Here is an 8,975-nt window from a genome sequence, read left to right on the forward strand (position 1 = left end):
ATTAAAATTAATTTAATTTATATTAATTAATATTTATTAAATTTAGTAATATTTAAATTTTATTAATATTTATTTAACTTAATAGTAATAAATGACAATTAAAATTAATAAGGATTATAATTTGAAAAGCTGACATTAAGCTACCAAAACACTATTTTAAGTGGCATTTCAACAAGTTAGATTATGTGCTAGCTTATTTTTGCCGAACAATGCTTGAATAACATTTATAGAAATAAATGAATCTCCATATATAATCCATATACAACAAATGACGTATATGCACTTTTGATGATTTTTAAGAAAGTTTTATTTAAATAAGTGATCGGCCCAGAATTATTCTCTTATTTTCTTATTTAGTTATCATTTTCGTATAAACCTCCACACACACATACACACACATATAGGGGTTGGTTCTTTTGTTAACCTAATAAATGGTGTTACCTTTGTGAATAAATCTTAACCCTTCATCTTGGAAATCTACGGTTTACATTCACCATGACATTTTTGTAATAAATTAAAACATGATGCGTTATAGTCATAGATCAACACTTATGAACAAGGGTGTATTTGGAAAAAAAAGTAGTAAAGATTTTTGAAATATTCATGTTTTATTTTAGTAAACACATATACTATGCAGTCTCATTCACATATGAAATAAATATGGAATGATATTTGGTTCACCTATGAACGTACATCAAATTGTGCTTATGAACAAGGTTCATGTGTTTACTTCTGAACACTATTCAATTTTTTTTAAATAATTGTTAATTTGTATATATCTAGTTTTTGTTACGCGTATGTGGTTATCAGGTTCACATATGAAGATAATATTTTTTTAAATTTTGAAACGAGATGGTTCACCTATGAAGAAGTGTTTACTCATGTATAGTTAAGAAATGTAGCTGATATTTATTTTACTTGGAATAATTAAGAAATGTAACCAACAATTAATTTGCATGAAATATTTACAATCGCAAGACATGGAATAATTAAGAAGTGTAACCAAAAATTAATTTGCATTAAAAGAAAGATCAAATAAAAAATTACATTTTTACCCTCATTAAATAAATTTATCATGTGCATTAACCAAAAGTGTATTTTGTTTTCTATTAGTTCATTGAGATTTATAAAATTAACACTTTTTAATTAGTTAACAAAAGATCTTACCTCCCTCCCCTTCTTTCTCTCTCCACTCTCTCTCTCTCTCTCTCTCTCTCTCTCTCTCTCTCTCTCTTTATATATAAACCGATAAAATAGTATATTATATCTTCAATCAAACATTGTAATTTTGGCTTTCTTATAGGACGATACTTTGAAGATGAAGATGATCTTCATGTTTCTTCTTCTAGAACAATAAATCTCCAATAATCATATAAAAAAATCATTAGTTTAGATAAAATCATAAATTTAACATCCCATTAATGATATTGGAATCTAGACAAAATATAAAATTACAAATATACCCTTAAAATCAATTTCATGGTGAGAGATGGACATCTATTAAGAAAGGCTTGTGATTAGCTTAAAGAGTTTGTATAGTTAATACTCTTTTCATGGTTAACAAATTATCCTAGCTTTTATATATATATATATATATATATATATATATACACACACACACACACAAAAAAAAAAAAGGAGGTTTACTTTGCAAACCATCCATTTCATACAAACCTTACAAATTAATCACATTCATCCATTTTTTTGATGAAAGACCAAGGTTAAAACAAACTAAATAAGTAAAGTAAAAAGAAAAAAAAAGAATGCATATTGGAGAGGCGGAAGGGAAAAGGGGAAAAATATGTTATATGAACTTGTTTCATTACAGTTGTTATACATATGAACATGATGCAATCATATATGACCTATGAACATGTTTCATTACAGTTGTTATACATATGAACATGTTTCGTTACAAACTGTTATACATACCTATGAATATAAACATGTTTCATTACAGCTGTTATACATATGAACCTGATGCAATCATATATGACCCTATTTCATTAAACAATTTGAGCATGTTTCATTAGAGATTACCATGTTTCATTGATGTTAGTAAGTATCTATTAAAAATTTACCGGTTTCAAGATTATTATAAAAACAAATTAATTGATCATTTCCTAAAAACCTCTAATCTATATAATCTTCACTATTTAGACACAATTAAAATATTACTAAAATTATATATTATAAAGTCAAAGAACAATCATACCCTTATGAACTAAAAATAAAGAAAATTAAATGGAATTATTCTATTGGATGATGTTAGTTTGTACAGTTTGTACAAAAAAGAGCGGTTTGTATTTGATTGCTCATCTCTTTCTATATATATATATGTGTGTGTGTAGATTCAATGCAGATAAAATATTAAATTATATCTTCAATTAAACATTGTAGTTTTGGCTCTTCTTATAGGACGATACCATCCACACAGAGGACTCCCAAAGATAGGCTTCGAGGCTCAAATGATTTGGCGATCACTAATGGCTTCCCGAAAACCCGAAGTTTCTCATAGTATTGCTGACAAATAGTGGAATTGAAGGTAAAAAGTGTAAAATCATCAAAGGGTTACATTTGAAAATATTCATTAAAAATTTTGAAAAACAAAAAATTTAAATAACCGTTACTGGATTTAAACTCATGATTTGACTTTAAATAGTCAAAACATTACTCGTAGGATTTCAAACTCATTTAGAACATTTCTAGTTTGGTTTAAACGAATGGTTTGACTTTCGAATATCTAAAACATTGATCGTAGAGTTTCAAACTCATTTAAAAACACCTCTAAGTGGATTTAAACTCATGGTTTAACCTTCAATAGTCAAAATATTGCTTGTAAGGCCTTAAAAACTCTTCTAAAAGACGTATACTTTGAAATAACCAAACAATTTGATTTTCAAACAATCAAAGCATTTGTATGGTTTCAAACATATCTGGAACACCTTTAAATGGATTTCACCCATAATTTGACTTTCAAATAGTCAAAACATTGCTTGTAGGGTTTTAAACTCATCCACAACACATAGCATCTTTGAAATAAGGAGAGTTTGATTTTCACACAGTCAACATTGTCCTTAGGGTCTCTAACTCTTCTAAAACACCTCTATTTTAATTGTGTTGACTAACTTTTGCTTTCTTCGTTGTAGTTATCGATTATGTCGACTACCACTTATAAAGGATGAATGTACAAAAAGAATAACAGTCGAGTTTTCTTAGTAGCAATTTTTGCACCGTATAGACTTTGCCTACTCCTATGACAAGTATGTTGAAATAAAAACTATGCAAGATGGGATAGTGTTTTGTATCGGTTGCCCTTGCTCCAAATGCTAATTTTTGCATCGTAGAGAAAAGGATGACGCCAGACTACACTTAATGAAATATGGTTTCATGTCTAATTATACAACTTAGTAGGCACATGGTGAAATCACTAATGCATTTCAACATGTGCGACAATCTTATACATCTTAGCGGTGTGCACTTCATCTTCTAGAAGGGGAGGGGCAGATCTATGTATGCATTATCAAGAAGGGAGGGAACATATATGCATATACATTTTTGAGAAGGGGATATGCATTTTTATATTCGAGAAGGGGAGGACATTAGTAGAGTAAGGTTTTCGACTAGTGGTGGAAGTAGTAAAGCTTGGAAAAGAATGGGAGGGCAGAAAATGCGTATAGGGGGGGGGGGTCGAGAGAGGGAGGTGATAAAATAGATTCACTAATTAAAAGTTTATTTGAACCAAATAAAGTCATTATCATATAAAAGACAAATAGAAGTGATAAATGGCAGTAGGGTTGCACACAGATTGGGTTGGCTGACTTAAAAGCATTTGATCAACCCAACTCCATGTTTAGGTTTTGAAAGATCTCATGCCAACCTAGCCCACCCAAACCGTGCGGATTAGGTTTTGTTGGTCGGGTTGTCCCGGTTGAAACTTTGGTATATCATTTTATAATTTACCTAAATTTATTATGTTTTGAATGAAGTAAAATTAAAATGCTAACAATTACATAAGAGATATTTGCATGAAGCTTTCTATTATGACTAACAATTACATAAAAACTATGTATTGCATTTCCTATGTGGTAATAATGTATAGGTATGGTTACTCAAACTACCAAAACATGTTGCAAGAAACTCAAAATTCATAGAAGAAGAATAAGAGCTAACATGCAATTTTGTGCATTTAAAGTGACAGTCCTGCCAAACACATGCAATAAACTCAAATATGAAAGTTGAAGGTTCATACAAATAAGAAAGTAAAATTACAGTTGAAATTGTGATATAATTATGAATATAACTATTGACGGTTGGTCTAGTGTTAATGTACATATACAAATTAATTATTGACGTAATAATCATAGTAAATACATGGTATATAAATGTATCGGGTTTATCCGATTGGTTTTGTTTCAAATGGCCCTAACCCATTTCCAACCAAATATCTACCATTTGAAAATTTTACAACTTGATTAGGTATCAATAACTTTGGGTTTGGGTTGATCAGGTACGTTATTCGGTTTTTGAGCACTCCTAGTCTCCTAGATGCCATATATTAGAACTGATTAAGTTCAAAATAAAACCCATTACACAGAGATGATTTTATTTATTATTTTTATCTGGTTTTTTATGTCCTTTTATTCTTTTTGAACTTTTTCCGTTCACGATCTATTGGTAATTATCTAAGGATAATTAGATTTTATTTTGATTCCATTGGTGATAAATCCGTACCTACGGAAAATTCTATATATTAGTAATTTTTTGTGTCCATTAGTGATCCCAACTATTACCTACGTATAATTAGATTTATTGTTATTTTTATGTGAAATTTTTGGTTTCTTTGATGATCCGTCGATAAATACCTATGGACAATTAGATTTTATCTTTTATTTTTTGAGATTTTTATGTGTTTGTCAATAATTACTTATGAGTAATTATATTTTATATTTTTGAATTACTCATTTTCGTAGACAATCTGTCGGTATAAATTTGTTGATCGGATTTCGAAATAAATAACGATGGAAGGTTCAGGTATAAAAAGCTTATGGTTGATGGAAGATGAGGGACCAAAAGATTAAATTTTTGTCACCTCCTTGTGAGTTTTAAAGGTTGGTCCAGTGGTACGTATGCGATTGTGGTTTTAAGTAAATCATTCAAGGGGGGTGGTTTTGAGGAATGGTGGGAGTTGAGAGAGAAAGCTTAAGAGGATAAAAAGTTTGGGAGAGGTTCTGATGGTTTCTGTTAATATCGGACGAGGTGAGTTTTTATAAAACTTTGTAAAATACGTGTTATTATTTTTTTAGATGATTTATTTTGATACATGAAATTATGTGATGTATTTGGATTAGAAAATTATGTTCGTTAAGGCGTGCTCATCTCCCAAGCTTTGGGAGATGAGGGAGTGTTCATCGCCCAAGCCTTTGCCCGGATAGACCTTTCATCGCTCAGGCCTTGGGCGGATAGTGTGCTCATCGTCCAAGCCTTGTCCGATGAAGGTGTTCATCGCCCAAACGTTATCCGATGAGGGTGTTCCAAGTTGTGACCATTGCGCTTGTGCGTCGTTTAAATCTTGTCAAGTGGTGATAGTTGGCAGGTTAACAGCGATATATGGCGGGCATCCGCAATAGTTGGCAGGTTAACTATGATAGATGGCGGGGCATCCGTGATAATTGGCAGGTTAACTGCGAAAGATGGAGGGGCATCCGCGATAGTTGGTAGGTTAAGTGCGATAGATGGCGGGGTATCCGCGATAGTTGTCAGGTTAACTGTGATAGATGACGGGCATCCACGATAGTTGGCAAGTTAACTGCGATAGATGGCGGGGCATTCGCGATAGTTGGCAGGTTAACTACGATAAGTGGTCGGGTATCCATGATAATTCTAACAATGATAAAGAACTGAATTCATTAACATTTTGATCTAGTTGATGCGATGAGTTATATCAGAATGTGTTAAATAATTTATTGAGTTATTGATGCGATAAATTGGTAATGTCTCATCTTTTAGATGAGACATAAGAGGTTTGTTATATCAAAATGTTGTATATTTGTTATTATTACAAATATGAGTTTATAAATGTGTTTGGTGATTATTCATCCTGTAATAGCAGGCAAGAAGGGGATTCACTCGCTAGACCTTTCGGTCTAACCATCATTTTTGGTGTTTTAAATGGTGCATTACATGTCAGGTAACCAGATGTTAAGGGAAAGTGAATTTATGAAGAAATTTATATGATTGCCTACATGTGGATATTTGGGATAATATGTTGTAACTTATACCTGCATGCTCCTTATGAGAACAAATTTTATATAGAGATTTTGGTTGAAAAAAGTATTTGATAGGTTCTTTGGAGACTGAATGTATAAAGTTGTATTTCTTGTTATATGAAATACATGATTATATGCAAAACTCCCGGGACCTGGGGTTATTACACGGTAAATATTTATGAATAAGAAAACAAAGAATAATTATATTTTATTTTTTATTCTTTTTGAATTATTCTTTTTTGTCGACAATCTATCGATAAATATTTATGAATAATAAAATTTTGTTTTCTTATGGTTTTTATTTCATTGGTAAATACGGGTAATTAGATACAAATTCCTATGTATATATGTAGTGGATATGTGTATGTATAATATATTATACATATACATATCTAAATCTGTAGTGGATATAGATATGTATAGCGTTTGGGTGAAATATCCATGATAGTGACCGATTAGAATAATATCCGTAATAGTCATATCACCTGCTACAAAAATAAATACCTTTTACTTATAAAAATTATCTAGAAAAATTTTGTCGGTGATTATCGATGGATTATCAAAAATACTAATAGTTTGAAAGAATTCGATGTTTTTCAAGAAATTACTGACTATCACCGATAAAATACTTGGGTAATCTGTCACTGATTTGAGTTTCCCACCAACAACTTTTGAGACGGTTTTGTGATAAATCACTCTTTATTGACGAATTTCTTCGGAAAACATCCATAGGTAAAATTCTTTCATTTGGTAGGGATCGACATGCGATTGTGCATAACGACGACATCCGATTATTTAATTACTAACTATGTCCGTTATTTTAATGATATTTATTACATGTGATTTACATAACCGGAGATCAATGGTTGAGATATCTTCATTAAAGAGCAAATTGTAACCGATCGACAAGAGCTAAAGACGCATAAAATCTGCACTTGACATTATGTACATCAAAGCAACGTTTACAATAACAAGAGTATAAATACAAAGAGCAAATCATTCCAAATGACATTGAACAATTCATAAGCTCAAGTACTCTAAAAGAAATATTTGCTACCATAATTTCTGTTAGTTTTGTTATTCACGACTTTACGTATTAACCACGTTCATTAATAGCGACAACAGTTATTAAGGATGACGTCCCTTATTTACGTCCATAGTGCATTGACGATAACTATGATCGTCTGCGGTTTTTATTCTCGGCGGGTTTTTCTAGGTCACTAATAATTTGTGTCATCTTTTTCTTTTATTTATGTCTCAAAGGTTCAATTCGTAATTGGTCGCCTCACGATACAAACTTAAATTGCTTTCAGGGCTGTCCCTGGGGGAGGGGCAGGGTAGACGTACGCCTAGGGGCCCATTTTTTTGTTAGTATATACTAGTAGTTCAAAAGAATTAGAAAATAAAAGAGGTAATATTTTTAATATTTAATAAGACTAAAAAAAGAATTTAGTATTATATTAAGTGCACATACATGTATTAATTAATTACATTCAAGAAGAAAATAAGCAAAATGTTAATTGATTGTTCATTTTATTGTATTTTTGTTGTTAAATTAATTTATATTAATTTACATAAAGTGTTACTCTGAATAATCAACATTATGACACCAAATGATGTCAATCTATATATTAAAGGCATATCCTATGATGTTTTGGAACGTAGAATGAATTAGTGATGCGATGTAATAATGATATGAAATATAATGTTAATTTAGAAATAATTATTGATTGATTTTGCGTTCAGGAATACTCGATAAAACATGTTAATTATTAGTATTTTTTAAATTCAATATTATTTTTGATGATAAAAATAATATATTGAAGATTTTTTCATACATAATGAGTACCCTTATTTACATCTTGTGTTTAGGGTCTATAAAATGTCAGAAATGAACCTGATTGGTTTGTGGTACAAACCTATAATATAATACAACTATATGTACGTATGTATATATAATATATCTATACACTATTCATATTATCTAGAAATTTATTCATACCCTATATTTGAATACATGCATCACGTATCATACAATGGATGGAATTGATTATACCATATAGTTGTTTATATACATGAAATAGAAATTGATACACTAACTATTAGAACCAATTAAGGGGAATTAGAATAATTAAATTAGAACCACTAAAAGTTTATTTGAAGCAAATAAGGTCATTATTATATAAAAGGCAAATCGAACCGACAGATGCCATATATTATAACTGACCAAGTCCAAATAGAATCGATTACATAAGTAGATTTTAGAGTTTATTATTTTTTATTGATATATTGTTAATTACTTATATGGATAATTAACTTTTCTTATGTTTTGGAATTACTTGGTTCCGTCGATGATCTGTCAATAAACACCTACGGATAATTAGATTTTATTTTCTTTGTTTGTTTGAAATCACAATTTGTGATCTGTCAGTAGTTACTGAAGGATACATCCGTCGGTAATTTTTTGGTCGGTAAATATCATGTTTGTAGTGAACGAGAAGGGGATGTAGAGATTTGACGGGGATGGGGTGCTGAATACCTTGTTGTCTCTAGGAATGAACTTACCGGCCCTATCTCTCTGGAAATCGGAACTTAACGCCAGCAGCTCTACCTTGGTTACCATAACGAATATACTGGTGATCAATTGCAGACTCAGAATTTTTGACGTATGGCTGCGCTTTTAAAGTGTTAATCTACCTTGGTTAC

This window comes from Cynara cardunculus (genome assembly GCF_001531365.2).
Source record: "Cynara cardunculus var. scolymus isolate 2C chromosome LG 2, CcrdV1, whole genome shotgun sequence".
In the NCBI taxonomy this organism is placed as follows: Eukaryota; Viridiplantae; Streptophyta; class Magnoliopsida; order Asterales; family Asteraceae; genus Cynara; species Cynara cardunculus.